Here is an 11,433-nt window from a genome sequence, read left to right as displayed (position 1 = left end):
AGGAGGGAGGAGGAAGGGAGGAGGGAAGGCAGCAGCCCATTTCTCTCTGACATTTAGCCTTTTTATTGTTACAGTAACCTATAAATACAACTTCCATGTTTGCTAACAACGTTTCACTATTGTATACTTTTATATGTATATTTTGTATATTAAGAAGTTTATAGTCTATAGGTATCTAAACGTTTATTACAGTAGCGAGAAAGAATTTGAAGCAAATCGGAAAGGTACATTTTAAGATCCCCATAGATGGTGCTAGCTGTCAGTGTAGGGCCTGTGAGACCGCATCTGCCCCATCTGCAGCGCCATCTGCTTCCTGTAACGGCTAACAATAACACACAGTAACCCAAGTTCCATTCATCGGTATCTGTTTTAGACTCGAACATGTCGAGTTTTGTGCCTATGAACTACGATTTGCGGACAGCATTGGTTTTTTTAATTATCATTTAAAGAAAACTGCTGCAGAATCACATCGAATGCTTGTGGAACCTTTTGGCGGACATGCTCTTGAGAAAACACAGTGTTTCGAGTGGTTCAAAAAATTCAAAACTGGTGATTTCGACGTGAGAAACGACTAGCGCGGGAAACCACCGAAAAAGTTCGAACACAACGAATTGCAGGCCTTATTGAAAGAAGATGATACTCAAACACAACAGGAGCTCGCGGAACAATTGAATGTGAGGCAGAAAGCCGTTTCTCATCGGTTGAAAGCTGTGGGAAAGGTGCAGAAAGTTGGAAAATGAGTTCCACATGAACTGAATGAAAGACAGCGATCAATTTGAAAGACTTACTGGACTTAATTCCTTTGGCCCCAATGGGGACATAGGGCATCCGTCTCTGTCTTTGGACATTTGCCTCAATTCTGCCCAGGTCTTCCCAACTCTTTTTGCTTCCTCGTCCACTGCCGTCTTCCATGTGCCCCTAGGTATTCCTGTCTTCCTTGTTCCCTGGGGATTCCTTTCCAATACTTTTTTCTCGATGTCTCCATCTGGTTTTCTCAGTGTGGCCCCAACCACCCCCACTTTCTCTCTCGTACCTGGCCTTCTACAGGTATCTGGTTTATTATTCGTGCGGAGGTCCTCATTTCATATTTTTTCTGGCCACCAGATATTCATGATGCGTCGGAAACATCTATTTATGAAGCTTTATAACGGGGATGTTATCTTTTTATCAATTTTCCAGCTTTCACTGGCGTACAGAAGTACAGCTGTCACATTGGTATTAAAAATACGGATTTTTGTTTTGTACCTAATATTTCTATTTTTCCACATTGGATACAACTGTTTGAAGGCAGTATTTGCCTTCTAAAAACGCTTTTTCACGTCATCTTCAGCTCCACCATCTTCCGTCACTATACTACCCAGATACAGGAATGAGTTGACAGTCTCCACCCGCTGCTCCCTTTTTAACAGTGGCACCTCCATGTTCCCTGAATTTACTCTCATTTCCTTTGTTTTTCCTATATTTATCTTGAGGTCAGCAGTCTCTGCTTCTTCTTACAGCAAGTCTAATTTAGCTTGCATATCAGTCAGCCTTTGAGGTAATAAAACTATGTCATCTGCAAAATCCAAATCCTCCAGACATTTATGGATTCCTCGTTTCCTGCCTGCTGTGATTCTTCTCATAACTGAGTCTAGAACAAGTAGAAAAAGTGTTGGTGATAAGACCACTAATTCGAAAGACCAGTTGTGAAATGCTGCTCACCAGATACAAAAGAAAGTCGTTTCTCCATTGAATAGTGACAGATGATGGAAAATGCATATATTTTGAGAATGCTAAGCGTCGTAAATCATGGGTGAATCCAGGAAAACGACATCCACTGCTCTGTGTTCGGTGGTTAAAATGGTTCAAATGGCTCTGAGCACTATGGGACTTAAGATCTGGGGTCATCAGTTCCCCAGAACTTAGAACTACTTAAACCTATCTAACCTAAGGACATCACACACATCCATGCCCGAGGTAGGATTCGAACCTGCGACCGTAGCGTGTGTTCGGTGGAATCAGAAGAATGTCATCTATTATGAGCCGCTAAAACAATGTGTAACCGTTAACACTGATCGCTACCAACAGCAAATGATCGATTTAAATCGAGCATTAATTGAAAAACGACCAGAATGTGGAAAAAGGCAACACAAAGTCATATTACTGCATGATAACGCCCCATCACACACAGCAAAACGGGTCAGGGAAAGGATCAAGACGTTCAGTTGTGAAACACTAGGCCATGCAGCTAATTTTCCAGACTTGGCTCCATCCGATTATCGTCTATTTGCATCACTGGGACACGCTCTCGCTGAACAACGCTTAAAATCGTGTGAAAATGTACGAAAATGGCTCGCTGACTCGTTGGCGTCAAAAGAAGAAGTGTTTTTTTTTGGCGTGGAATTCATAGCCTGCCGGAGAGGTGGGAGAGATGTATAAATAACAATGGATATTATTTTGAATTCAATATTGTATATGAGTTTCAAAAAACAGATGTGTAATTATTGCAACCAAAATCCAGCGCTCATATTAGAATAATTCAGCATTGTGTCAAACTTTCAATCAGTCAAGAACTTTCGGAGATTAATGACTTTGAACGAACTTATATTTACCTTGTTGTAACTTTTCCCCTTTTGTTACATATATATTGCATATATACGAGATGGCTTTCCAATAGGTGTATAAGGACAATACGGTGTTAATTGGGTATGGCACCAAATTACCGTCGCGAGTGCCTTTAGTAACATCACGGCGTCGCCTGCAGCGCCTCTCCTGTTCTCTTGACCATATCGGATGGACCTTAGACGACAGTAAAATCGCCGCCTGGCCACTGAGTCCTGATTTCAGTTGGTAAGAGCTGATGCTAGGGTTCAAGCGTGCCGCAGACGCCGCGATCCTGCTTGTCCACAAGGCACTGTGCAAGCTGGTGGTGACTTCATAATGGTATCGGGTGTGTTTACGTGAAATGGAGGGGATGCTCCTGTCCAACTGAACCCGTCAGTGACCGGAAATAGTTATATTGGGCTGCTTGGAGACCATTTCCTGGATTTCATGTTCCTAAACAGCGACGGAATTTTTATCGATGACTATGTGGCATGTCACAAATGCCGGAATTGTTCGTGATTGGTTTGAAGAACATTCGACAGTTCGAGCGAACGATGTGGCCACCCAAAACGCCCCACATGATTTCCATCGAACATTTATGGGACACAATCGAGAGATCAGTTCGTGCACAAGATCCTCCACCGGCAATATTTTCGCTATTATGGACTCCTATAGAGGAAACATCGCTCAGTATTTCTGAAGGGAAGTGCCAATGACTTTCTGAGTCCATGCCACGTCGAGTTGCTGCACTGCGCCGGGCAATGAGGGGTCCGACAAGATATTGGGAGGATGGAATGAGGGAGGACATTAATAGGTGAGGCGGATATGGCAGATGAGTCGACATGAGACAGGACATCCGTTCTCAAATGGTGACACGCAGTTTGTGATCGTGCAACCTGTTCCCCGGCATGGTGCAGTAACTCGACGTGGCATGGACTCAACAAGTGGTTGGCAGTCCCCAGCAGTAATATTGAGCCATGTTGCCTCTATGGCCACCACCAGGACCCCAGGATCCCATCATCGGGATCTGAGCCACGCTCGAACCCTACCATCACCTGTTACCAACTCAAATCATGACTCATCCGACGAACTCACGTTTTCCCAGTCGTCTAGAGTCCAACCGATATGGTCACGTGTTCAGGAGTGGCGGTGCAGGTGATGTTGTGCTGCTAGCAAAGGCACTCACGTCAGTCGTCTACTGTCATAGCCCATTAACGCCAAATTTCGCCGCACTGTCCTAACGGATACGCTCATCGTACGTCCCACATTGATTTCTGCTGTTATTTCACGTAGTGTTGCTTGTCTGTTAGCACTGGCATCTCTAAGCAAATGACGCTGTCCTCGGCCGTTAAGTGAAGGCCGTCTGCCACTGCGATGTCTGTAGTGAGAGGTAATGACTGAAATGTGTTGTTCTCGGCACACTCTCGACACCGTGAATCTCGGAATATCGAATTCCCTAAGGTTTCCGAAATGGAATGTGCCCTGCATCTTGCTGCTGCTACCGTTTGAGAGCTAACATCCCAAAGATGTTCGGGCTCACATGCGGTTCCCCTTCGTCGAAATTTCTTGGCTCAAACTCGTCTAGGGGTTGTACTTCACGTGTCGTATTACACGCCCTAAATTAGACACTTGTGAGCCTTTGGTTAAATTGTCTGACTGATGTCAAGTTTCCGAAATGCACAGTTAATATAAGACATAGTAACCGTAATAATAATATCGGGAGCTAAATTAAAGACGCATAAATGATGTAGGCCACACAGTTCCGATTTCGTTAGAATAATGTTTATTCAGAAAGCAAACTACACTCCTGGAAATTGAAATAAGAACACCGTGAATTCATTGTCCCAGGAAGGGGAAACTTTATTGACACATTCCTGGGGTCAGATACATCACATGATCACACTTGACAGAACCACAGGCACATAGACACAGGCAACAGAGCATGCACAATGTCGGCACTAGTACAGTGTATATCCACCTTTCGCAGCAATGCAGGCTGCTATTCTCCCATGGAGACGATCGTAGAGATGCTGGATGTAGTCCTGTGGAACGGCTTGCCATGCCATTTCCACCTGGCGCCTCAGTTGGACCAGCGTTCGTGCTGGACGTGCAGACCGCGTGAGACGACGCTTCATCCAGTCCCAAACATGCTCAATGGGGGACAGATCCGGAGATCTTGCTGGCCAGGGTAGTTGACTTACACCTTCTAGAGCACGTTGGGTGGCACGGGATACATGCGGACGTGCATTGTCCTGTTGGAACAGCAAGTTCCCTTGCCGGTCTAGGAATGGTAGAACGATGGGTTCGATGACGGTTTGGATGTACCGTGCACTATTCAGTGTCCCCTCGACGATCACCAGTGGTGTACGGCCAGTGTAGGAGATCGCTCCCCACACCATGATGCCGGGTGTTGGCCCTGTGTGCCTCGGTCGTATGCAGTCCTGATTGTGGCGCTCACCTGCACGGCGCCAAACACGCATACGACCATCATTGGCACCAAGGCAGAAGCGACTCTCATCGCTGAAGACGACACGTCTCCATTCGTCCCTCCATTCACGCCTGTCGCGACACCACTGGAGGCGGGCTGCACGATGTTGGGGCGTGAGCGGAAGACGGCCTAACGGTGTGCGGGACCGTAGCCCAGCTTCATGGAGACGGTTGCGATTGGTCCTCGCCGATACCCCAGGAGCAACAGTGTCCCTAATTTGCTGGGAAGTGGCGGTGCGGTCCCCTACGGCACTGCGTAGGATTCTACGGTCTTGGCGTGCATCCGTGCGTCGCTGCGGTCCGGTGCCAGGTCGACGGGCACGTGCACCTTCCGCCGACCACTGGCGACAACATCGATGTACTGTGGAGACCTCACGCCCCACGTGTTGAGCAATTCGGCGGTACGTCCACCCGGCCTCCCGCATGCCGCATGCCCACTATACGCCCTCGCTCAAAGTCCGTCAACTGCACATACGGTTCACGTCCACGCTGTCGCGGCATGCTACCAGTGTTAAAGACTGCGATGGAGCTCCGTATGCCACGGCAAACTGGCTGACACTGACGGCGGCGGTGCACAAATGCTGCGCAGCTAGCGCCATTCGACGGCCAACACCGCGGTTCCTGGTGTGTCCGCTGTGCCGTGCGTGTGATCATTGCTTGTACAGCCCTCTCGCAGTGTCCGGAGCAAGTATGGTGGGTCTGACACACCGGTGTCAATGTGTTCTTTTTTCCATTTCCAGGAGTGTAATAGCGAAAGTGGTCGTATTTAGAGTTACTGTCACACTCGAGCGCATATCCATTTGACACAGTTCGATTATTCACAATCTCATCGCGAAACACAAGTCCAATACTCCATCTCGATATTTACACGAAAAGTTAGATGTCACACCAGGCGCGCGGCTGCTCACCGCTCAGAGACCAAGTCCCGCGATACCACACAAGGCGAAATTTTCCAAGTCGTTTCACTTCCTAGCTGCCTAAAGACCGCCTGTTACCTTTCGTGTCTCAGTCCGAACTGTACCCTTTTGCCCGTTCCCGGCCGCGTTTCCGGCGCACCGAATATCCTCGCTCAATTGACTAGGGCAGTTTCCTTTCCTGAAGCCGTCTATCTGATTGGCTACAGCTTATTCTACATTATTTTACATTTTAACCTATTTAAATAATCAATTCTTGAACACTTTCTCGTTCTAAATAAAGTAACAATAGTATCCATTACATAATCAAAGTTAAAATCTTTTACATAAAAGCAATACAATTTTCTTCTTAACTTTGAATGTCACGGCCAGTAGCCCTACACCAATGTGCTTTCTGATAAATAAATACAGCACAAAATTAATTATTATGCACTAAAATTTGCAACAAATATACTATTACCTGAGGTGCCATGCTGTCATCGTCCAATGTCATTTATGTGGAGGAAATGATGATCTGATGCGTAAATGAAACTGCTGATAATTTAAATTTACTATATATTTTAAACAAATTAAGTTACAGGGTTGATATTTACAACATTTGTCATTTTAATGATGGACTTCTTTATGAAACGTCGATCGTTAAGATTGACCAAAGCGTTCAGATTTTAGCATTCAGGTCTTTGTTACAATACTTGTTAATTTCACTTTAACAGTAAATCCTAAACTATTATAGATATGAAAAATATCCAAGTTTTATTGGGATCACCATGAAATTTTATACAGGATCGCAGATTAAATTTACTGTGGCTTGATTCCCTGCCCTAGTACAGAATTAAATAGTTTTCATAAATGTTTCCCTTTGTGGCCGATATTAGGTCCGCCATATTTAGCACTGCTACGTCTCCTTGGCCACAAAAGGCTTCTACTGGTTTTCCCTATGCCGTTGGTTTTTTCTTTTGTATCACTCGCTCACTACAGCGCTTTGGCCTCAATAGACAACAGACGCCTTTGGGTTTCCCCATCTCGTGGTGAATCTGCGTCCTTTGTGGCATCCGGTCCTGGACGACAGGGTTCGTTCCACAATTCCTGAAGGCTTACTCTTTCGGCCATATACTTAAATGAGAGCGAAATGCTCGTTAACTCACACGTTCCACGTTCAGAGTCTGCTAATTCCCGTCGTGGGCCCATAATCACGACTGAAATCTTTTCCCATGAATCACCTGAGTACAAAATGACAAAAAATGGTTCAAATGGTTCTCAGCACTAAGGGACTTAACTTCTGAGGTCATCAGTCCCCCAGAACTTAGAACTACTTAAACCTAACTAACCTAAGGACATCACACACATCCGTGCCCGAGGCAGGATTCAAATCTGCGACAGTAGCGGTCGCGCGGTTCCAGACTGTAGCTCCTAGAACCGCTCGGCCACCCTGGCCGGCACAAAATGACATCTGCGCCATTGCACTACCCTTGTAGACCTTGTGCATGCATTACTACCGCCATCTGTATATGTGCATATCGCTATCGCGAGACTTTTGTCACTTCAACGTACGCCTGGGTCGGAAATCGTTCCCACATTTCTAAACACTGGGAAACCACACGCAGACGTTAAGAAACGGCATTCGTAGCAAGTATTCTTTCCCTGAGCGAGCTGCACGTCGATCTTTTCACATCAGCCAGGCATTGTGGAGGCATCCAAATGTTGCCTCCGTCCCTTCGTCTGCTTTTTATCCAGTCTTTGGCCACATCTGAGACCACTAGCATGGCACCTAGAATGTTTATTCCTCCGGCGTCCAGTAGGGCTGTGTGAATGCCACCTGGGGTCCCCCAAGTGTGGATAGAAAGGTACAAGGCTGGCAGCCAGTCCCCAACCATTGCATAGTGGCGACGCGTCGTGCAGAGCCGAATACACTGCAACGCTTGTAGTTCAGTCTTGGAGGGGCATAGTGATAGTCTGCAATGTCAGTGCACAGTGTTACATCGGCTTCTCACCAAACGTAGGTTCGCGGCATGCTGTAAGATTTTTACACATTCTCCGCACTTCTCTGCGTGCATATACATTTGTATATATCTCTAATCGGCAAGCCACTAAATAGTGTGTATACTAGGGAAGTAATGACTTGTTACAATCGATTAACCACTCGATTCTTTCTTTTTTCCTTCAGTCGATATTTTTTTTGGTGGAATGAAACAACCTAGAGCAGGGGCGGGCAGGAAATCTGCACGTGTGCGGTGCACATGCACGTGTGCAGTTAACAGGTGTTCTGCGTGCACACAGGGGCAAGCTGGCCACCCGCTTCTCTCCCCTCCCCGCCATACCGTCTCACCGCTTCTTCCTCTGTAATGCGTTTTGTTTCCTGGCCTGCTTTATTGAATGAAGGAATAAGCTTAGTAGGAGTGCTTGAAAGTAATCATCGTTTGAAAGAGTACCTACTACCTACGATACGTTTTATTTAATTATCACAGGTGGAGTTTACAATACGTTTAATGTCTGGAACAAAATTTCTACATACAGACAAACGCAAACAGTTACGCAAATTTTCATTACTGATGTTTGCTCTTAACCGAGACTTATTAATTTTCATAACAGAAAAAAATTTCTCACAAACGTATGTCGAGCCAAACATTGACATTATCTTCGCGGCTTCACGATGGAGACGAGGAAACTTGCTGTGGAAAGTCGTGATAAAAATCTATCACACGTCTTGCCAAAAGGAACCTGTCACTCAGACGAGAATTACGCTGTAGACCTATTAATTCCATTTGCAAACTGGTATGAATATCATCTATAGAAACAGCAGATTGTCTCGAGAACTATTCAAAACCTTGGGATAAGTAAGATATATCCCCAAATCGCTTGAGAAATTCCTCTTTTATTGCACTAAGAACGGCAACATACTGAAATTTATTATAATGGCGTTCAATATTAAACTTCCGCTGATCAGCGAGAATACTGTCACATATTATACATTTCCAATTTTCACGTTTTTGCACAGAGAAAAAATGATTCTCCCATTCCTTTTTAAAAGATAGCAAATCTCCAATTCTCCGTTTCCTTGATTCACTCTGCATTTTCCGGTTACTGAAATTCACTACGTAGTGGTCGCTTCGCTTCAACGTCCGCAGCTTAAGGTACGTTGTCGAAGACGCGACGCACACTAGCGACTGCGACGGGTCGCTACGTGACGTCAGAAGTTGCCTGCTGGCGCATGCGCAGTTCGAGTTTGGGATGCGACGCGCGACTGTTGCGGCAGCTGCCGCAGCACTGCACCAGTGAGCAGTGTTGCGACGGAAGTCGGACGACACCAAGACGTACGGCTGCCATGAAAACGGCAAGTACATTATAAAATGAACAATCTAAAGTACAACGAGAAAGTTACATTTTACAATACCTTCACTTTGAAAGTAAACGGTAGATTGGTGTCTTGATGATACCTTCTAGTTGTGAAAAACCACCAGCAGATTGTTGTACAGCTTTCTGTAATCAATAGATGTGCGTTTTTGAGGGATGCGTTTCTCAACAGATTGCGCAAACAGTATGCTGCAATAAGTAATTTGTCACATTCACTTCAATTCATTGGTAGAAGATGGTGCTCAAAAAACTTGTGCCCAAAGTGCACTACTGTTTTACAAGGCCCTTCTGGTCTGACACAGTTCACAATTGAAATTCGTCTTTTGTAAATCCTGGAGTCATCTTTTGAGTGCAGCTTGGCAAGATTAAATGTTAATGTCATCCATAACGATGTATGCTGTCAGAATATAAGAATATGGAAGTTCATTTGGATGGGAATAAAGAGTCAGTCGGCTATGAAAGTTGCCTTAGCTTGTTCCAAAAGTTTCTGCATGGGAGAAACTGACAAGTATAATTTGGGGAAATTTTGTGAACAAGCACGGACATTATTTCTTCCACATTTCTGCCAGTGTATACTGTAGACGTTCAGAATTAAAATTCTAGAGATGTTTAAGGTGTAACCCTATCTTGTTGTCAAGAACTTGAAACAATGCAATGACGCTAGCGTGCGCTTATTGTTAATAAACTTATCTTTCATTGGAATTTTAGGTGAAATGTGCAAAAAAGATGAAGGAATATTCGGGACTCGTATCACAGAAATAAACGAGAAAGAAAGCTTGGAACAGATTCAGATGCCTCAGCAAAACCAAGAAAATGGGTTCTGCTTGATCACTCGGCTTTAAGAAACCTACATTTCGTGGCATTTTAAATGAAATTGTCAAGAGCATATGGAGAAATATTAGTAACTCATACCGGAGAAATATATGACATAAAATGGTTTCATTAGGTCCAAATGTGTCAGCGAAACAAAACAAATGCATTCTCTATCGTGTGATGACCACACGATTCTCGTTGCGCGTCGACAGAACTGGCGGCTAGTCGCGACGCTCCCGGAGATATATGAGCCCAAATCTCGGAAACCGAGATCGATATCATTCTGATCTCAACTTTAAAAATAATTTCGATATGTTAACTTCTATTCATCGGCAACGATGTATGACCTAACGTGAACCATACGTAAAGTAGCCAGCGACCACATTTTTCACTGTACACAATTCAAATTTTATGCAGTAGGTTACTTGTATATTAAGTATTGGAATAACTGTGACGAATATCGGAAAAATAGACACCTAATTATCAAGCTGTGATGTGAAACTGTAAGATACGCAAACATCAATGTTTTGTGCCATTTACTTTCCTCACAATTGATAGAGAAGTAATATACAGCGAAAAAAACACGCAAAACCGGAAGAGATACTTTTCAATTTTTTACAGTAAAAGGAGAATCTGTATCGAAAAACTAACTCTGGGAGCCGATGTAACTTTGTTGCATTAACATACAGTATTTTTTACAGCAAGAAAATCGGAATTCTTATTTTTCTTATGTATTTGAATCCGCCGCCGCCGACCGGAGCTTGGGAAACAGCGACGACTCCTGTCGTGTTGCGGCCTTGTCGCCGTCTGCTAGGGTGGGAAAAGAGGAGGGGGCAGCGTCGCAGTCGCAGCCAACTGTCGCGTCTTGCACAACGTAACTTTAGCCTGGAACTACACTGCGGCAACCTGCCGGCTGTCGCCACTGCTCCGTTCGACGATTGCACGCGAGCAGCACACGTGCAGCGCTGTGTGCTCATGAACTGCGTGCAACGTTTGCCCGCCCCTGACCTAGAGAATGTGGTCTCTGTGATCACATCAGCTATATTGATGTTTTTTTACCTACTCTCTGGATTTGAGTGGTTTCACATAATGTATGCGAGTCGACTGACGATTGACTCAAGTCTCTAATGCTGTCATCCGTTATTTGAATGCTTTCACTCGGTGTCCGGGTAGCAGTCTTTTCACTTACAATCTTGTTCAGCTTTTGCGGTTAAACAAGGAGTCATGGCGTGGATCGTCAAAATTTTTAGACGCATACCGTATCTTATTTCAAGGTGATGTAAAC

This window comes from Schistocerca nitens, chromosome 2 (assembly GCF_023898315.1).
Source record: "Schistocerca nitens isolate TAMUIC-IGC-003100 chromosome 2, iqSchNite1.1, whole genome shotgun sequence".
Classification (NCBI taxonomy): domain Eukaryota; kingdom Metazoa; phylum Arthropoda; class Insecta; order Orthoptera; family Acrididae; genus Schistocerca; species Schistocerca nitens.
Note: the sequence above shows the minus strand (reverse complement) of the source record.